The following is a 21,684-nucleotide window of genomic DNA, read 5'->3' on the forward strand; positions in this document are numbered from 1 at the left end:
CTCGTTGAATTTTTAAAATAAAGAACATAAATTCTATACATATAAAAAGAAAAATAAAGTCCCTCTCAACCCTAAACTTTCAAAAGTCTATGACTCTGACAGATGTGCGCATTTTGGGATTGTTGGTAGAGGTCACTCAGAACTAGGAAGGTGGGACCCTTCAGACACCCATAAGAAACAGGCCATATTTAGTTCCGAGCTGAATGTCCTAAAGGATTATCATGTGAATCTGAGGTTGTAAAATTTTGAAATACATTCAGTGTTTGTAATATGACAGTTAAGCTTCTTATTCATACCTGGGCCTTGTGCAGAACAGATTAAGTTATCTTTCATTTACTGAATTTAGATTATTGTCCTTTCTCCACCAAATCTGCTTTCCATATATGGTTTTAACTTCCATTTCACAGAAACCAGAGGTTATCTGATGAAAATTCCCTTAATTTTACTTTCTTTGGGCCTTAACTTCTTTCCCCCGTTCCCTTCCTCCCATCTCTTTAGACGAAGATCAAGCTGGTCTTAACCACCCTATTCTCTTCTTTCAACGTCTTTTTGGTACCTCCAAAAGAAATCCCTTCATTGCCCCATCTCCAACTCTCTTCTTCCACATTCAGTGTATCTTTAAATCCCCACGACATTCACCACTTCACACAAGTTAGAATCTCAGATTACTCTCCAAGCCTTCTCCCTGACCCCCACACATCACTGAGTACCCCTCTCTCAGTACTTGGCACAGGAAAGGATACAGCTTCTTAGTCTGGGCCCCTCCCTTCTGGCCTAGATCAGATCCTGTGATAGGCTCTTGGGTGGTTTTCCTGTCCCTAGAGCCCGTTACAATAGGCTGCCAAGGTTTTCCTTCTGAAGCATTACTCAGAGAACCTAAAACCTGCCATGCCCTCTCCAGTTCTCTGGCAGAGTTTCTGAAAGTGCAAGACGCAGGCAGTTACTCAGGCCAAAGTTTCAGGAGGTATTTGAGAATGGATTCCACTAGCACAGAGACTCAGGATTAAAAAACATCATTTATTTTCATTTGAATCTTCTTGTGAACTTTTTGATGTGTTTAAGAAAAAGCATCAGCTAGGGTCAGCAGGTCAAGATCAGGCCTTAGACATTTGCCAGTCTCTTTTTATCAAGCCTATAGGCTCAGCTCAGAGCAGTAGTGAAGGAAGATTGTCAAATGAGAATTTAATAACTCTGTTGGGTTTTCTGGATTTATTTAGAGCAGGTAATATGGGTTTACTATTGACCATAGTGATAGTACATTTCCTTTTAATGTAAAGGTATTCAAGAAAAACAAAAGCCAATTTAGTAAAGGTTCTCATAAAAAATAACACAGGTGTTAGTAACACAAGCATCACAAAGGAAGTATAAGAGAACAGAGCTATAAATGAAAATCCAGACTCCTCATTCTCCTGTGCATCAGCCCCAATCTAACTAAATCTCCAACCACAGCCCTTGTTTATAAAGTCTCTGCTCTCTGATCACACCTGCTCTTGCCCTGGTCCATACCCCTATTTATGGTATTCTTTCTGTCTGTACTAGTCTTCTTCATTTTTTTGACCTTTTGAAATTTTATTTATTTTGAAGTCCTGAATCAAATGTTTTCTTCTCTAAGGAGTGTTCCCCTAAGCATTTAAATTCTGATTTAATGATCCATGTGCTTGTCCTTTGGCTATGGTGCTTATTTTATTCTCTCATGTTAGAGTTTGTTCACACATTTACCCTACTATATTGTAAATTCCTAGAGGGCAAAGACAATGCCTTTTTTAAAAATATGTATTTCTGCTCCCAGTACAGATATTGAGAATGACAATATATATAAATAAATATGTATGTATATACATACATATATATGCAAATGAAATAATGAGTAGGAATTTTTGATCTTATCTCATTGTTTGCTCCAGAAGCCATAGGTAGCATTTTTTTTCTTAATAAATAACTTTAGAAATAAACCTTAACATAAATGAGAGCAACTCGAGCTTACTGAGTAGAAAACAACTTATGAAGCACTTCCTAAGTCCCTGAGGAGAATAGATTTCTATTAGTCTCCTCATTTAAACATGTATGATTTTATCTTTTTTGGCCTGTGTGTTTTTTGGAATTTTTGGTGGGTTATTATTATTATTTTTTTTGGTGGGGGATGAGTAGGTGGGGAGTTGTGTTCCAGTCTAATTAAGTCTTAGGACGTGAAGAACAGAACTCAAATATTAGAATTACCCACTTATCCTTTTATCCAACAACTGCTGACTGATGGCTGGCATGCCTCCAGGTGCCAGGCACATGGAGAACCAAAGCCACCATGCTGCCCTGGCGGAGCCAAGCCGTGATCACTCACACCACACTCGGTGCAAACAGGCCAGGAGCCTTGCTGCTTTGCCTCAGGTGACTTGCAGCTGACAGTTAATAAACTTACTGGCCCCCAGCTTCTGTGCTGGGTACTGGGGAGGTGTGCACTCATCTCTTTTAACCGTGTTTGCCATAGGGCATTATCCTAAGACAGGATCTGGCCAATCAACAATAATGAGTCCTATGATTATAAAAGAATGGGCTCGGAGAATCATGGACTCTAACAATTATCCAAGTGCTAATCATTTGCCTGGCAAGATGCCAACTGGCCTTAGCCGAACTTGCTTTCTGGACAATTCCAGTCAATCCTGTGGCAGTCATCTACAGGTCTCTGTTGACAGCCCATCCCATGAGGCTCACGTCTGCTCAGAGAGAAGAGCTAAAGCCTGTGCCCAAAGGGGAGGATGGGATCAGACTCACTGACTTGGCCTCGTCACCGCAGGCGCCATGATGATGAGAAGGATGGGAGCTGATCAGTAGGGTATTGAAAAGATTGCACCCAAATGATAAATGTATGTAATATGGCATAATAGTATAATACCATCACTGTTATTTTGGGAGTGTCCAACCATTTCTGGTCCTTAAGAGACTGGTGCACACAGAGCCTATTTCTCTGCTTTATGGAAGACTAGGACCCATCTGAACCATCTCCTTACTATGCAGATGCCGCCTGCAGCAGCACGGGCTCGCCTTCTGACTGAGTCATCTGTCCCTTTGTGCCTCGTGGTGATCTTAGAAAAGACTCATCAGAAGAACGGGGCAGTTCTAGTGGACTACCAGTGACTACATACTGATCATGAAAAACTGGGAAACACAAAGGTCGTTCAAATACTGTGCTTCCTTTCAAAACATACCAAGGAAATTAATTTCAATTTGAATAGAAGTGGGCAAATTACACATACTTCTTTTAAAATGTATTCTACCTTAACAAGACTTAACCCACATGTTGGCTTATTTTTTCTTTTCTTTTTGACAATTTCACCTAAATAGGCTGGTTCACTAGTAAGTAACCATAACTCAGGATTTCTTCCTTTCCAACAAAGAAATCTATAAAAAGGCAATGTAATATATGCTTAAATCAAGAACATCCAAGGCTATGTGCAAAATAGATTGGAAAATGCTTAAGACAAGTTACAGCTATATTGGAAAGGTACAAAAATCTGCAGCATTCAAAAAATAAATTTGTTTGGAGAAAGAAGCGTGTTTCAATTTTTAGTTACATCCCACCTATGTGTCTTCAGTATGAAAAAATGTGCCCATCAAAAACACTGGGCAAGGAAAGGGAACATTATTTTTACCTAGGTTGACAACTGCTATGAAAAGATAGTCCTCTGGGGCCAGATCAGGCCCAGCCAAAATGAGACATACCTACAGCCAGTCTGAAGGATCACATGGAATGAGGACGTGGGAAGGGTGAAGCTGTGATGTGACACTAATGTGAAATTCTTATCAGGTTAAAATGCCACTAAAGTTCTGGATCTCCTATAAAGCACATTTTGTGAATGTTAATTTAATATAAAAATGTTATCAGTACTGTCTCAGAAAGCTGGTGTGCGCCCAGTCACTTCAGTGGTGTCTGAATCTTTGTGGACTGTAGCCCACCAGGCTCCTCTGCCCATGGGATTCTCCAGGCAAGAAGACTGGAGTGGGTTGCCATGCCCTCCTCCAGGGGATCTTCCCATCCCAGGGATCAAACCCATGTCTCCTGTGGCCCCTACACTGCAGGCAGATTTTTTACCGCTAAGCTACTGGGGAAGCTGGTATCTTTGCTAAATAATAGCTTCTTCCTTTACATTCTTCTGAGGAATGCACATGATGTTTAGGGGAAAAGCAGTCATGTTTAAGGGAGAGCAAGCAAACCTCATGAGAGGTCTTAATTCACAAGAAAATCAAATGGGAAGGCCCATGTGAAGTAACATCAGCTGACTTGACAGAAACAGTCCTGCATATGGAAGCAGAGAGAGGGTAAAGGCAATCACAGTATGTTATGATGCTACTTCACTGCATAACAGCAATAAAGGCTGGGTGACCCTTAACGCTGCCAACAGTGAGCAGCACGGAGCCCTGCTGCACCCACAGCCCAGTATACACTGAGAAACAGGGCTGCAAGGAGACGGGATGATTTTCTCAGGCCAAGCAAAGTCATTCTGCAAGTGACTACATTTCAGCAGCTTCAGCTCTCAGTCCATCTCATGATCTGTTCCTCCACAACCTCCAGATTAGATTTTTAATGACTCAGTGTTTCTACTGACGTTACCCAAGGTCAGTGAAGTCAAAACCCAGGAGAGCAGACTCCATGACAAACCAAAGGATTTGTTTCACATCTTGTTGAATTATCTTAAGGTGGACACCAGAGGTAGGTTTATTTTTTCTTTAAAGCATATATAAAAAAGACCTATGAGGGCATCTAGCTAGTACTAGTCAGTATAGCTTAGACCACTGACTAACATTTGGGTGACATTTGTACCTAGTACTTGATCCAATACCAATGTTTGATCCTTTATCACCAAAAATAGTTTATAGATAGTCCTGAATACAGTATAAAGATTATCTGAGAAAAACTCTCCTGATTTAAGCGGAGTCAAATATAAATTCACTGCCTGAACCTCAAGGTAAAACTAGAAAAATCCCTTATAATTGATAATATCACACTGTGCTTGAAACAAACTTGACAAAAATGATGTTTCTTTAAGACTGGGAGTCCGCAGTGCTCCGTGACATCCTAGAGGGGAGGGAGGGCAGTGGAATGGGAGGGAGAATGAAAAGGGAGGGGACATAGACGTACCTCTGGCCGGTTCATGTTGCTGTATGTCAGAAACCAACACAACATTGTAAAGCAATTATCCTCCAGTTAAAAATAATTTTAAAAAAGAACTGGCAAAGAGAAGAAAAAGATTGAGGGTCAGCAGCGCTCTGTGACAACCTAGAGGGGTGGGAGAGAGGTTCAAGAGGGAGGGGATATATATGTACTTCTGGCTGATTCATGTGGTTACATGGCAGAAACCAACACAACACCGTAAAGCAATTATTCTCCAATTAAAAATAAATTAATTAAAAAAGCCAAAGCTATGGTTTTTGTTGTAGTCATGTGTGGATATGAGAGTTAGACTATAAAGAAGGCTGAGGGTCACAGAACTGATGTTTTTGAAATGCAGTGCTGGAGAAGACTCTTGAGAGTCCCTTGGACAGCAAGGTGATCAAAACAGTCAATCCTAAAGGAAATGAACCCTGAAAATTCATTGGAAGGACTGATGCTGAAGCTGAAGCTCCAATAGTTTGGCCACCTGATGGGAAGAGCCAACTCATTGGAAAAGACCCTGATGCTGGGAAAGATTGAGGGCAGGTGGAAAAGGTGGCGACAGAGGATGAGATGGTTGGATGGCATCATCGATTCAATAACATGAGTTTGAGCAAACTCCAGGAGATAGTGTAAGACAGGGAAGCCTGGCATGCTGCAGTTCATGGAGTCAAACAAGTCGAACACGACTGAACGACTAAACAACAACAAATTAAAAAAAAAGGGGGATTGGTAGGCAGTACACTTGTTTTGTAAAATGCTAGATAGTAACTGTTATAAGCTTTGTAAACCACATATGGTCTCTGTCATACAATACTCCCAAGTCAGTGATTTAAAAAGGTAAAAACTGTTCTTATTGTGGTTTGTTTGAAAACATGCAGTGGGTCATATCTGAACATAGACCATAGTTTACAAAACCTTGCTTGAAATATCTCAGCACCCTGAGAATATGTCCATTTCCTCAACTCATCCTAATATATGACCTTGTATAAAATGATCAATAAGAAGCACCGATTAAGACAAAGACCAACCCAGATCAGTTCAGTCGCTCAGTCATGTCTGACTCTTTGCAACCCCATGGACTGCAGGATGCCAGGCCTCCCTGTCCATCACCAACTCCCGGAGCCTACTCAAACTCATTTCCACTGTGTCAGTGATGCCTTCCAACCATCTCATCCTCTGTTGTCCCCTTCTCCTCCTGCCTTCAATCTTTCCCAGCATCAGAGTCTTTTCCAGTGAGTCAGTTCTTCGCATCAGGTGGCTAAAGTATTGGAGTTTCCACTTCAGTGTCAGTCCTTCTAATGAATATTCAGGACTGATCTCCTTTAGGATGGACTGGTTGGATCTCCTTGCAGTCCAAGAGACTCTCAAGAGTCTTCTCCAACACCACAGTTTAAAAACATCACTTCTTCAGTGCTCAGCTTTCTTTATAGTCCAACTCTCACATTCATACATGACTACTGGAAAAACCATAGCTTTGACTAGATGGACCTTTGTAGGCAAAGAAATGTCTCTGCTTTTTAATATGCTGTCTAGGTTGGTCATAACTTTTCTTCCAAGGAGCAAGTGTCTTGTAATTTCATGACTGCACTGATAGCTCAGTTGGTAAAGAATCCACCTGCAATGCAGGAGACCCCGGTTTGATTCCTGGGTTGGGCAGATCCGCTGGAGAAGGGAAAAAGCTACCCACTCCAGTATTCTGGCCTGGAAAACTACTCCATGGGGGTCTCAAAGAGTCAGACAGGACTGAGCGATTTTCACAATCCAGATCAGACCTCCAATAAAAATTCAAACTAGATAAAGGGCAATGACAAAAGGGTCATGTTATCTTTCAAAGGGCTTACATAGACTTCTGTATTGTTCTTATTTAAAATAGGATCGTTCAGTTCAGTTCAGCCGCTCAGTCGTGTCCAACTCTTTGCCATCCCATGAATCGCAGCATGCCAGGCCTCCCTGTCCATCACAAACTCTCGGAGTTTACTCAAACTCATGCCCATCGAGTCGGTAATGCCATCCAGCCATCTCATCCTCTGTTGTCCCCTTCTCCCCCTGCCCCCAATCCCTCCCAGCATCAGGATCTTTTCCAATGAGTCAACTCTTCACATGAGGTGGCCAAAGTATTGGAATTTCAGCTTCAGCATCAGTCCTTCCAATGAACACCCAGGACTTATCTCCTTCAGGATGGACTGGTTGGATCTCTTTGCAGTCCAAGGGACTCTCAAGAGTCTTCTCCAACACCACAGTTCAAAAACATCAATTTTTCAGCACTCAGCTTTCTTTACAGTCCAACTCTCACATCCACACATGACCACTGGAAAAACCATAGCCTTGACTAGATGGACCTTTGTTGACAAAGCAATGTCTCTGCTTTTTAATATGCTATCTAGGTTGGTCATAACTTTCCTTCCAAGGAGTAAGCGTCTTTTAATTTCATGGCTGCAATCACCATTTGCAGTGATTTTGGAGCCCCAAAAATAAAATCTGACACTGTTTCCACTGTTTCCCCATCTATTTGCCATGAAGTGATGGGACCAGATGCCACGATCTTAGTTTTCTGAATGTTGATCTAAATAGGATCATTACGAGGAACCAAATCCTGGTGTTTCAAAACTCATGAGACTTCTTTCTGGAAGGCTGTGGTCAGGATTCTGGGAAGCTCCACAGACCAGGGGCAGCAGCCCTTGCTGTTTGCATTCCTCATGGGAGTGGGACTCGGTTGTTGGTTACCGTTCAGGAGGCTTTTGAGAGTACCCATGACATGGAGCACGCTGCAGGCCTGCAGGGGGTGGCAGGGGAGAACTGTAGGGGTCTTCGTGAAAGGGAAGATGGGATGCTGTAGAAAGGGCACTCATTTCTGTGCCAGTGTTTCTCTGTACCATGGAGTTCTCTCACTAATGTCACCGTGGGTGGGGTTCCCTCGGCCTTCCCTTGGCAAACCCCAGCCAGTGTTCGGAGCCACACAGATTCTGAGAGCCCCTAAAGCAATACCCAAGATCAAAGATGGAGAAGCTCTGTCAGAAGTCTGCGTGCTCCCGCAGAGTCAGTGAAAACCCTTCTAGGCTGAACGCCGAGAGGTGTAGACAGCAGCGCTGTACCATGCCTGCCACATTTCCGTGGGGCCGTCTGCCTGTCTGTCCAGCACACAAGGAAGGTCTCAGATTTCCAAGACCAGTGTCCCTGCCCTCTTCAGAAGGTCACCAAGTGCTATTTTTGCCCCTGCTTGAAAGAAGTTTTAAATTAACAGAGTTCCTCATTAACCCCTTTTAACTCACTAAACAGTAAAGCTCTTGCCAATGAACCCGTTTTTAAAAGATGATAAAATAAAGACATACAAATTCTTTTCTACATTGATCAGGCATTATTCCCATTAGTAGTATTTTTCAAAGTGTCTCTTCTTGGGTTCAACTTTAATACACGAAGTCAGTCATGCAGTGTTACCAAACAGCCTTCTATTGTCCTCACTAATGGGCAAACATTTGTGTGGAATCATTTATAAGTCTTCATGGAGCGATGGTAGTGGTATCAATCTTGGCCTGACAGAATCAGATGACTTATAAGGTCTCCTCTGACCCAGATACTATAGGGCTCTGGACTATGGGCTCAAAGTGGTACTAGAGATGGTCTTTATCCTCGAGAGGTTGAACTCAGGTGGGGCTTTTATAACGACCCCCATTTACCTTTAAACTGGAGAGAAAGGTGGTTCCCCTCACCTAACCAGCACCAGGTAAAAGTTTTGCTCATATTATACCAAAGACAAATAACTACAATCCCTTACTAATTCTTCCTCAAGACCACATAAAACCTGCCTAACAAGGCACCTTTACCATCCAACCACCCATTACCACACTTCTACCCAAATACCTGCTCCATCATGAGTAATGCCCAGGACCCCAGGAGGGTTAAAAGAACAGGGATCCCGATGATACAGGCATGGATGGTGGACGAGAAGAGGAACAAAAACTATTAGTATTTCAGAAATGAAGACTCCTTAAGCAGGAATACAAAACTTGACAGAGTGGCCTCTTACTTCATAGTGACACCTCTGAGCTTCTTAGAACTTATTTAAAAAAACACCTGACTGACTACTAGAAAGCACAGTGGACAGACTACCATAATAACAGTAGTGAAATAACTCTAAGAAATTCATCCCTTTTCAGACATAGAACAAGTCAAGAATTCTAAGCGCTGGCCACCGCTAAACCAGATGAAAACTACTGATCAAAGCTGATCTTTCTGTACTTAATGCTTCATTTTGGAAGGCTTTCTGGGACAAAAGCATAAAGCTACCTCAAAATAACAAGTGAAGATTCAGGATAATTCTCCACAGATACAGAGCCTCTCCCCAGTTTTATTCAAAAACAGAGTGCATATGATCACTAATACACCCAGTCACACGAAATATTGGGTACTATTTCTTTAAATCAAGAAAGTTACTAAATTCAAGTTTCCACTATGAACTCTGGCAAAGATATTTTCTGCTAATCCAACTCAATTTGAATACTTTGTGCCTTTCACTGTGGTTTTTGTATTTGCAGGCTATCATTCTTACATGAGCTAGTTACATGAGTGTCATGAGAGGTTCTAAGGCTGTAACAATAGATATCACAAAGTCTGCTAAAACTTATTTTTAAAGTGCATCTTCTGTTAGGGCTTCCCAGGTGGTGCCAGTGTTAAAGAATTCACTTGCTGATGCAGGAGACAGGAGATACGGGCTCAACAGAGTACGTTTTATGTAACACACACAAACTTTCAGAGCCTGAGATCTCTAAGGAGAAGATCTCTAAGAAGAAGCCTCAGTGTAAAGGCACTAGGTACTAGTCACTCAAAAATATTTTGCCCCTGAGCCACTGTGAAGCTCTGAGTGTGGAATGTCAATTGCCATGTCCCTGAGATGTACACTATGAAGAATAATCAAACAAGAGTCATCTGGTCAGGTAGCCCATGGCTAGAGCATCACTGTTTCCAAGTCATGACTGTGGACTGTCCTAAAATCCAGCAAGGTCACACAAAGAAGAGGGGGAGACTGGTTTTTACCAGTAAAAGATTTAGGTACCAATCTTTACCTAAAGATTGTAGGTAAACAATCTTTACCTACATCCTTAAAACAGGCTTAGGCATGTTACAAATGCTTGCCTTTGGTCAGGACGAGAGCTGTGGATTAACTGAATCAAATTGTTACCTCAACTTGGGAAGGGGAGTATCAAGTGAGGAACATGTTCACCTTAAGTGTAAAAATGAAAGATAGCGTCTGGACTTCAATTTTCATAGCTACTACAATTATCAAAGCAATGCAAGAACTAGAAAATTATTTAAGTTGAGCTGAAAAAACAATCTCCCTTGCTTCTATCTCTGTTTCCTGTTACTAGAAAATAGTGGTTACTAGAAAAGCAAGACTTCAGGGTAGGAAAAGGGCAGGAAGGAGAATCACATGAAACAGGAAACTTAACAAGAGATTCAAGTCTCTTCAAAGAGTTCACAGTCCACTGGGTATGTGTAGGTGGCTTTCATCTTGTAAGGCTTTGGGAAGCAAGGCTGATTTAGAGAAAGGCAAATGTACAAGGCTTCAGTGTGTTCAAAAAAACAGTAAAGAAAATGAAAAGAGATGCCACAGAAAATATTTACAAATCATACATCTGATAAAGAATCAGAAGCTAGAATATATAAAGAACTCTTACAATTTAATAAGATAAATGACCCAGTTTTAAAAATGGTAAGACTAAACAGATATTTTACCAAAAAAGTACACAAATGGCTGGTGATCACATGAAAAGATGTTCATCATTATTAACCATTAGAGAACTGTAAATTAAAACAAGACCACTTGAAACTCACTAGAATGATTATATGATTAGGTAACAAAAATAAGCTGAAACTCCAATACTTTGGCCAGTTGATGCAAAGAACCGACTCATTGGAAAAGACCCTGATGTTGGGAAAGATTGAAGGCAGGAGGAGAAGGGGACGACAGAGGACGAGATGGTTGGATGGCATTACTGACACGATGGACATGAGTTTGAGTAGGCTTTGGGAGTTGGTGATGGACAGGGAGGCCTGGCATGCTGAGTCCATGGGGTTGCAAATAGTTAGACATGACTGAGCGACTGAACAGAACTGAACGAAAACTCTCTCTCTCTATATATATATGCATATACATATGACTGACACTATGACATATCCACATATACGTATATGACTGACAATGTTGTCAAGAATATGATGAAACTGGAACTTTCGTACATTGCTGATTACTGGTGAGAATGTAAAATGGTGCAGACGCTAAGTGTTTATTTAAGAATAACAGAAATGTGTGTTTATACAGAGACTTTTCTGCAAAAGTTCACAACCATCCTATTCACAGGAGCCCCAGACAGGAACTACAAGTGCATCAGCTGGTGAATGTATGAACAAAATGTGGCTTATCCTTACCGCAGAATACTATTCACCAATAAAGAAACTATGATACATACTACAACATGGCTAAACATTAAAATCTTTAAGTAAAAGAAGCCAGATGCAAAAATAAATTACACATTATCTTACTGCATTTCTATGAAACTCAGAAGAGTGTATCTATGGAGATAGACAGTGTATTAGTGGTCGCCTGGGACTGGAGGGAGCAGGGACTTAATGTAAATAGCAATAAGGGATTTGGTGGCGGGGAGGGGGTGATAAAACAGTTTTAAAACTCAATAGTGGTGATGGTTGCACAATGTTAAGTTGCTTCTGTTCTGTCCGATTCTTTGCAGCTCTGTGGACCATAGCCCACCAGCTCCTCTGTCCATGGGATTCTCCAGGCAAGAATACTGGCGTGGGATGCCATTTCCTGCTCCAGATGGTTGTACAGGTCTACAGAATTACAACTATGGAATTATACAACTGAAATATGTTTATCACAATTATACCTCAATAAAGTTATTAAAAAAGAAACCCACAAGAATGACAAGAACCCTCTTTTCCTTTGACCCCTTAGCAAAAATAATATGGTGGAAGTCTGCTTGAAGTTTTTATTTATTCACCAAACATTTATTGAATAATGACCATGTACTCAAAATGGCTTTGACTTCACCACCATGCTATATTTAAATATCTGATGGCTGGGCTTTTCCCCATATCTCTGAGGATTTGGCAATGACCAGACTATTAATCCAAAGGATTCTGAAGTAATGGCTCAGTGGTAAAGAATCCATCTGCAGTGTAGGAGCCGCAGGAGATTTGGCTTAGATCCCTGGGTCAGGAAGATCCCATGGAGGAGGGCATGGCAACCCATTCCAGTATTCTTGCTTGGAAAATACAAGTATTCTTGCATGGATAGAGGAGGCTGGTGGGCTACAGTCCACAGGGTCGCCAAGAATCGGACACAACCGAGTGACTGAGCTCAGGATTATGAATTACAGACAAGACAGGGCTGGAACTAGCAGAGTGGGGGAGTTCAAGGATTGACACTCCCCTCCGTGGGCCCTCAGGAAGCATCACTAGATCAGAGTCTGCTTGACCAGGCAAGCAGTGGGGACACAGTCCGTCCAGACTCTCTCAAGGGAGTCAAGCCAGGCATCTACACCACAACACCAGCTCTAGGATACAATTCTAAAACCTACATTCCCTAACAGAATTATTATAACACGAAGCAAGCCCACTGACATGTTCTAAGGTTATAAAAGTTTAACTTTAAAACAGAAGGCAGATTTGTCTAAACTCTATAAATGTTCAAAATTTGTACATTTTATCTCATATAAAAGCAATTTTTTTTTATTAGTTGGAGGCTAATTACTTCACAACATTTCAGTGGGTTTTGTCAAAAAGCAATTTTTTTTGCTTTGAATTTCTTTTGTTATTCTAGCATTATTTTGACATACAGTAACATTAAAAACAAAGGATATAACAGATAAAGAGGGGCTTCCTTGGTGGCTCAGATGGTCAAGAATCGGCCTGCAACATAGCAGTCCGAGGTTCAATCACTGGGCTGGGAAGATCCTCTGGAGAAAGGAAGGCAACCCCCTGCCCTGGAAAACTCTTTTGGACAGAGGAGCCAGGAGGGCTACAGTCCACGGGGTCACAAAGAGTTGGACACGACTGAGTAGCCAACACACACACATGGATAAAGATGTGGTGTACGTGTAAAATGGAATGTTGTTGTTGTTTTTCAGTTGCTCAGTCATGTCTGACTCTGCAACCCCACGACTGCAGCACACCAGGCTTCCCGGTCCATCACCAACTCCCGGAGTCCACCCAAACTCATGTCCATTGCATCAGTGATGCCGTCCAGCCATCTCATCCTCTGATGCCCTCTTCTTCTCCTGCCCTCAATCTCTCCCAGTATCAGGGACCTTTCCAATGAGTCAGCTGTTCACATCAGATGACCAAAATACCAGAGCTTCAACTTTAGCATAAGTCCTTCTGATGAGTACTTAGGGTTGATTTACCTTGAAGTTTACTTGTTTGATCTCCTTGCTGCCCAAGGGACTCTCTGGAGTCTTCTCCAGCGTCACAGCTCAAAGGCATCAATTCTTTGGGACTCTGCTTTCTTTACAGTCCAGCTCTCACAACCGTATGTGTCCACTGGAAAGCTAGCGCCTTGACTATACAAACCTTTGCTGACAGAATAATGTCTCTGCTTTTCAACACACTGTCTAGGTTTGTCATAGCTTTCCTGCCAAGAGGCAAACATCTTCCAGTTTCATGGCTGCGGTTACCATCCGCAGTGATTTTAGAGCCCAAGAAAAGGAAATCTGTCACTACTTCCACCTTTCCTCCTTCTATTTGCCATGAAGTAATGGGGCCAGATGCCATGATGTTAGTTTTTTTAAATATTTTTTTAATGTGTCTGGTCACAAAGAGTTGGGCACAAGTGAATGACTGGATAAAGAAGATGTGGTACATGTATACGATAGAATATTAGTCATAAAAAAGAATGAAGTAATGCCATTTGCACCAATGTGGATAGACATAGAGATTATCATACTAAGTGAAATTAGAGAAAAACAAATATATGATATCACTTAAAAGTGGAATCTAGAAAATTATACAAATGAACTTATTTACAAAACAGAAACAGACTCAGGCTTTGAAAACAAACTTACACTTATCAAAGAAAAAGATGGGGGGAGGGATAAATTCAGAGTTTGGGATCAACATACATACATTATTATATATAAGACAGATAACAAGGACTTGTATAGCACAAAGAACTCTGCTCAATAGTCTATAATAACCTATATGGGAAAAGAATCTAATAAAGAATATGTGTGTGTGTGTGTGTGTGTATATATATATATATATATATATATATATATATATATATATATATATATATAAAACTTAATCACTGTGCTATACACCTGAAACAAACACAATATTGTAAATCAGCTATGCTCTAATACAAAATAAAATGAAGTTTTAAAAAGCTACAATTAAAAAATAAAGGATATGAAGTTTGAAAGGAAATAGAACATAGACAATCCTATAGGCAAGTAGGGAACACTTGTGCTTTTGCCAAACAAGCCCCACTGGATGTCTAAGAAACACACTGATTTTAACACACTGATTTTCTTAAAGACAAAACAGCTTGACTGTCAGGACATCTACATTTAGACTTTACAATCTTTCTTTTTATCTGGCATGGTGGTTCTGAAGCTGGAGAGAAGGACGTTGCCCAGAACTGCGTACACACACTCTGCGTAATGTACTACATACAGATGACCAAAGGGTTTTCCAAAATGGGAAGACACTCAGAATGCATACTGCACAGAATCTGGACTTTGGCAAGGATGTCAGGATACGAGGACTGTGATGAGCTAACTGGATTGCGAGGTTGGATTGCTGAGCTGCTCGGCTTCTCGTTTGTATCTGCTTGAACATAACCACTGCTGGTATTTTCAAACTGTACTCAATCGGACCAGGATCTCAAAGGATCTTGCAAACAAATATTAATCCTCATTGTTATCTCAGGAGACAGACCAAAAAACAAATCCTATCTACATAGGAATAAAGAGAAAATTGAGTTGGAGAGAGCCCTGGCTTTCTTTCTGTAAGACTTTAACAACCAATCTATTTGGCAAACATACTGAGCATTGATGCTTTGTGAGGCACAGATGCACGATGAATGCTTTCAAACTGCCGACTTTTATAACTTGGAAGGGCCCATTTTAGAGTTGTGACTCACTTATGAGCCTGAAAATGCTATATCCGTATGTATGAATCAGACCCTGGAAGTATAAGTTTACAAAGTATTACATTACCATCAACCACAGATTACAAACCCATTGATGAAATGCTTAGTTTACTTAGCAACAGCTGAAACTTAAGTGGTGAAAAATAATCTAATTATCCAGGATACTGCAATAAACCAAGGTGCTGGCAGGATGCTGCCTCAGCACTGTGATGCCTAGTTTATGACTACTTCTACAACTATCAAAGAAAATTGATCACAAGTAACATGTTTCAAATTTAAGTAAATCAACAGGAATTGAAGCATCTCTGGGGATCAGGGCTTGAAAAAGGACAGGCCTCTGGGTGACTTCCTAAAGATGTAAAAACTAAATCATACGTGGCAGATCAGGAAAACAAGCTTGTGTTCTATGTAGCTTCTCACTTTGCACTCCCCTACATGTGATCTTATTTAAATAATAAAAATAGATAAATAGAACAAATGAGACTTTCAGATCCCATCTACCTCTCTTCCTTGAGAAACTGGTTTATATCGTACTGAAAAACTAAAGCAAATGAAAACATTTGTGAAACGAGAAATTTGAAAATTAGAACACAGATCACTTAACCATTTAAATACCTTATTACTTATTGAAACTTCAAATTCAGTTTTATGTAAAACTGTCCTCTTTATAGAGAAAGTTGTAAATGTATATGATTTTAGAGTGACAGGTTCACCTCTAGTTATAAAAAGGTAACCTCCACAAAGGTTAATTAATTTCCTAGATGTAAACAGGTTCAATCCCTGGGTTGGGAAGGTCTCCTGGAGGAGGAGGAAATGGCAACCTGCTCAGTATTCTTGCCTGGAAAATTCCATAGATAGGGTAGCCTGGTGGGCCAGAGTCCAAGGGGTCGCAAAGGGTTGGACACGACTGAGTGACAGAGAACACAAACAACTACCATTCTAAATTTGGTTATTTTGGTTTTCAGGAATAAGGGTGTTCATTTTATCTTAGTATGAATAAAATTTAGATGATATTCAGGGTCCATATCCAATAGAAATTGGAGGCCCAAATCAGATGTCCTTTATGAACTGGTGCTAAAAGGATAAAAATGTGTTTAGTTACAAACTAAGATATTCTAATTCTACCAGGATTTTCCTTAGCAAGTCCCCCTTCGTAATACTGATGCCTGAAGACATAAACAATCCTTGTGTTAAAAATAGCTATTTTATATGAAATGTATGTTGTACAAAGTATCACTATGGGGCATGATTTGGTGGTGATATTCCACAATATCCCACAGTGTAGTAAAGTGAGTTTCAACTACATTTCAGAAATTACCTTCAAGCAATTAATAAAAATGAACTATAAGTGACAGAGTTTAAAAAAAGTCCAAATTGATTAAGGGAAGAAATGAAACATGCTTTTAAGACACTGAATGGTAGATTCTAAACATAACTGAAACTCCATTCCTCAGGTTGTCTTGGATAACTTAAAAAGTAAGTAACAAATTTATTTTCATCTGTTTTTAGTGATGGAAAGAATTTATTCTTAATCCACCTAAAATGCAGTTTAGATGATAAGAAGCTATTCAAAATAAATTTTATTGTTTGCTTCTCCAATTTTCCCACTTTGAAAAAAAGCAAACTATTCTTAAATCATTTTTAGAAAATTTTCTCTCAACTAGTGCCTATTAGTTAATGCATACTTAAACGCTCTTAGAGATAAAACAATGAGCTGAATAAAAACAGTGTTTCTGGCTACAATGTCTTAACTAAAGGAATCTTTTCCAGTGACAGAAACAGTGCCTAGCATCTCTAGTTTATTACAGACTTCCAGGATGGTTGCTTTTCAGCTTGGTAACATTGCCACCAAAGTTCCCAGCCTGCCTTTCTTTCCCCCTTCTTCAGTCTCATCCCAAAGCTGGCCCCTCACCCACATTATAAAACTTGCAGCCAAAAGCAAAAGAATATATTGAACAAAGAAACATTTTAAAAAATTCTCAAACTGTGTAGAAAGTTACAATCCTCTTCTATCTCCTTTTGAAGTTTCAGTATTGACAGAGCACAGTGTTGATCAAATACATGTTCTGTCCTCCTTTTGGATATTCTCAATGCACATTCACATATTAAATGCTCTAAGAAGTAAAAAGGGAAAAAAGCACCTTTCTTTATGTAACACAGGGCTGGCCCACAGTATCCAGCCCCACCACTTCCAAAACAGCTCCTCACCTTCCTTTGAAACAGTGTTCAGGGAAACACACTTTGGGATGAACACTACCCTATGGCATCTTCATAGAGCCAGTAAAATCTGAAAAAGTGTAAGTCAGGATGGGATAATCCCAATTTTCAGGACCATGAACTCTGGAAGACTGACTTCTTTTAATACAAATGCTCCTGACGTTTCTCTGAAACAGCCTGAGGCCACACTTCCCAGGAGCTTCATAAAGGACTGTTCTTTGCGGGTCTGATGTCCACAGCACAGGCCAGACCAGAAGCAGAGACAGGGGTGCTGTGATCTGGTCTCGGGCAGCCTGCTCCTGACAAATGTAGGCCACAGAAATGATGCCAGATATTTGCCACTCTGCTTCCTCTTATCAAAGAAAGAAAGAAAGAAAAAAAGAGAGAGAATGGCAGGAGGGAGGGAAGGAGGGAGGGAAGGAGGGCATGAGGGGAGAAAGAAAGGAAAAAAAGAAAAAGTTCTTAAATATAGGCAAATCAGAGGTACATGGAAAGTAGTATCAGGAATAGATGCCTCCTATAGGGTGCTTTCTCATTAGTGGAGAACATTTTCCAGATTTTTCCAGAACATTTTTCAGAAACGTCTATGTGTGCTGTACTTGGTAGAAGGGGACAGATAGGTTTGCAAAACAAACTGCTTCAGAAAGCCATCTGCCTGTCTCTCTCTCTCAAAAGCTCTCTCCTTTAAAAAAATATTTTTAGAGTTATTCTAATTAAGAAGAGAAGTTCTGTCGGGTGTGAATACCCTTTTATATGGCAAGAATGTTTGGAGGGCTCAAAGATGGGCCTGGTAGAGCTCATACAAATCCAAATTCCAAACCAAATAACAGGAGAGTTGTGTATTATATTCCAGTATTGCAAATTTCACAAAAGAATGGAAGGCAGGCCAAAAAATAAGCAGTTAAGGAAGAGAAATATGCAGGCTACATCACATTCAAAATTAACTTGCAAAAACAAAGCAAATTTTTAAAATATCTTTGTATCTTACAAGTTATAGCCTAGAGATCTGTGCAACAAAATGGGCATTTTAATGAAAAACAGAATGGGGAAAATCTCCTACTATCACAACACTGGTTAATGATTTTCTTCTCTACACTTGTGCAATTATAAAATGTTATCTTTGGAAGAGAGAAGTTTATAAATCCATGTAGTTTGCAATGAGGAATCCAAGGCAGAAAGAAGCAAATTGGTTGGCCCAAGGTTGTTCAGCCTCTAAATTGCACAACTGACACTAAATCCCAGGGTCCCAATCACGAGTCTGGGCTTGCTCCCTTCCCCAAGCCATGGATTTGGTCCAGGTAGGTAACTCTTGGCTACAGACTCATTCCTAATGTGAAACACAAGTTGCGCTTTCTTGTGCCTCTTTATATGAAAACAGGGAAGGTCTGTCATCTGATAACCTCAGCATGTTAAAAAAAAAAACACACATACTTTGGGATGTGAAAAGATTTGACACAGCTTGCCTCGGGCTTTCTGTATTTGGGGACAATGGATCAAACAGTTAAGATGAACCATTTTGAAAAGAAAATGAATGACATGTGCATGGTACTGAGGCTGTGTTACGTAATTGGCCTTGGGAAGCAGAGGCACTAGATGTACATATTGCTCGATTATGCTTTTACCTCCACTGTTACATCCTTATGCACCATTCTGGGGCTTCCCTGGCGGCTCAGACAGTAAAGAATCTGCCTGCGGTGCGGGAGACCTGGGTTGATGCCCAGGTTGAGAAGGTCCCCTGGAGAAGGGAATGGCTACCCACTCCAGTACTCTTGCCTGGAGAATTCCATGGACAGAGGAGCCTGGAGGGCTACAGTCCATGGGGTCGCAGAGAGTCAGACAGGATTGAGTGATTAACACTTTCACTTTTCACTTTCAAAACATATTTCCCATGAGTCAGCCGGATTATGCAGAGAAAAATAAAACTACGTAAAGATACTGAAATCGACATTCTACGCTCCACCCTAATCACCATGTAGTGAATCCACAGTTGACAAGTTCTAGATCAGTACGGAAAGCTTCTAATCAGGCCTTTAGTGCCTCAATCTTAAGTATAAGTGGACTGCTAAAGTTGCCTAAATACTGAAGGAGAACTTCTAAAAGAGACTGAAGACAAAACAAAAACAGACAAACAAAAACCCAGAAAAGTACATCTCTGGGGGAACAGAAAATACACAAAGAGAAAAAATATTAAAGATTATCATTAACATCTCTAAAGAAATAAAACAGTACATTTATGAATAAAAAAGCATGATGCTAGTTTAAAAAATGGGCATTTGAGGATCAAATATGAGACAACGGAAATTAATATACAGTAAAGAAGAAATAAAATTCCAAAAGAAAGACCTTGAAAAAAAATTGAGATTATCTTTTATATACGAAGCAAAAACAGAGGTGGAAAACAACACAGAGGGAAATGAGAAAATTATGGAACTCACAGAGAAGGACCAATATCTACACAACAAGAAACAGGAACAAAAAATCATTAAATAATTCAAGAAAATTTCCAAGAACTGAAGGAGATTAACTCCAAGATTGGATAGGCCTACTGCATTAAAATAGAATAATTACACCATGATATACCCTTGCGCTGGAGAAGGAAATGGCAACCCACTCCAGTATTCTTGCCTGGAGAATCCCATGGACAGAGGAGCCTGGCAGGCTACCACACATAGGGTCACAAAGAGTCGTACACAACTGAGTGACTGAGCATGCATACCGTGCTGCAATTTTAGATCACTGATCCTAAAAGTTTCCATCAAAAAACAGATAAAAAATGAGAACAGCATCAGACTGCTGCACCCTGGATGTCAGAAGTAAATGAAGTCCACAATGTTCTCAGAGAAAATGCTTTTCAAACTAGAGTTTTCCATCCAGCAAGAGAGAAGAATGAAGTGGCCATATCTGCAAGGTCTCAAAAAAATATCTCTCACCCACCACCTTCCTTCAGAAGCTACTGGAAGATGAATTTTGTTAAAATGTGGGAATAAGTGAAGAAAGAGGGAAAAATGAGGTTCAAGAAAAAAGATATTCAACATACAAATAAAGCAAAGGAAACCTCCACTTTGAGAAGCAGCTTAGAAAGTCCCCAGATGTTCAAGTTCGAAGCAAAAATTGACAGATTTCCCCCAATATATATATATAAATCCAGTAAAATTATATTTACATAATGTAGAAGAATTTAGAGATGACTTAGTCTAAGTATATAAAAATTAGCAAAAACTAAGAAGACTAATTAAATAAAAAACCTAAGAAAACTAAGCAAATAAAAAGAGGTGATTATTAATTCCAAAGAAAATAAAAGGATGTGCAGAAAAGGCAAAATGATTATAATATACTATATAGTTCAACTACAAGTACAGTTCACACAGTAATAATAATATAACTGTGGAATATAGGTGATTGGTGTTTATGTAACTTACTGGGAAGAAAAACTACTTTTTGTGTGGGTAGAGTCAGGAAAGCAACATGTCTATGAAAGTGAAAGAAAACTAAAACCCCAACTTCCTGAAAAATCTAGATGAAAAATCTAGAGGTAGCAGTATAAGCAATATCATTTGGAACTTTGGAAAGTTGTTACCAAAGAAATGGCTAAATGAATTTAAAGTGGTTCTTCTGGAAAGAAGAAATGGGGGAGGTGTGTTCTGGGCTTGTTATTTTTGCAACAATTTTCATACAGATGTTTTTCTTTGTTAAATTATTTGTATGTATGTGTGTGTACATTTTAGTTTCTTTCAAAAGCTAAATTTAAAAATACTTAGTTACTACGAACACCAACATCCCAATATTTAATAGTTCTATAAACTTCTAAGTCCTTGCTATATGTCTATTGCTAATTTCAACTGGAATTTTCTCCACCAAGGTCACAATAGGTTCCCTCCCCAGTTCCTCTGATTTACGTAACAAGTCTATTTTTGCTTGTTTGTTAAATGGCAAGGTTAATACTGCAGATGCTCTAACTGATGAACCCAGACCCGCTGAGCAGTTCTGAGACTGCATCTAGCTCTGCACTACCAGAGCTCTTCAGACAATATATCAAATACACATGGACCCTTCTCACTAACTGTTGAGAGTTCAATAAAACCAAACATTCACCTATAAGCACCTTATCTGTAATCACGTGAACACTATTAAAAGTAGGCACTACAATCAGCAAAGC

At 40.0% G+C, this 21,684-nt stretch overlaps 1 protein-coding gene across 2 annotated transcripts in view; it reads right to left on the minus strand.

Moving 5' to 3' along the window:
- KCNN2 (potassium calcium-activated channel subfamily N member 2) overlaps nt 1-21,684 on the minus strand; it is a 482,890-nt gene that overhangs the window by 98,418 nt on the left and 362,788 nt on the right. The window lies entirely within an intron of this gene.

Source organism: Dama dama, chromosome 12 (genome assembly GCF_033118175.1).
Source record: "Dama dama isolate Ldn47 chromosome 12, ASM3311817v1, whole genome shotgun sequence".
In the NCBI taxonomy this organism is placed as follows: Eukaryota; Metazoa; Chordata; class Mammalia; order Artiodactyla; family Cervidae; genus Dama; species Dama dama.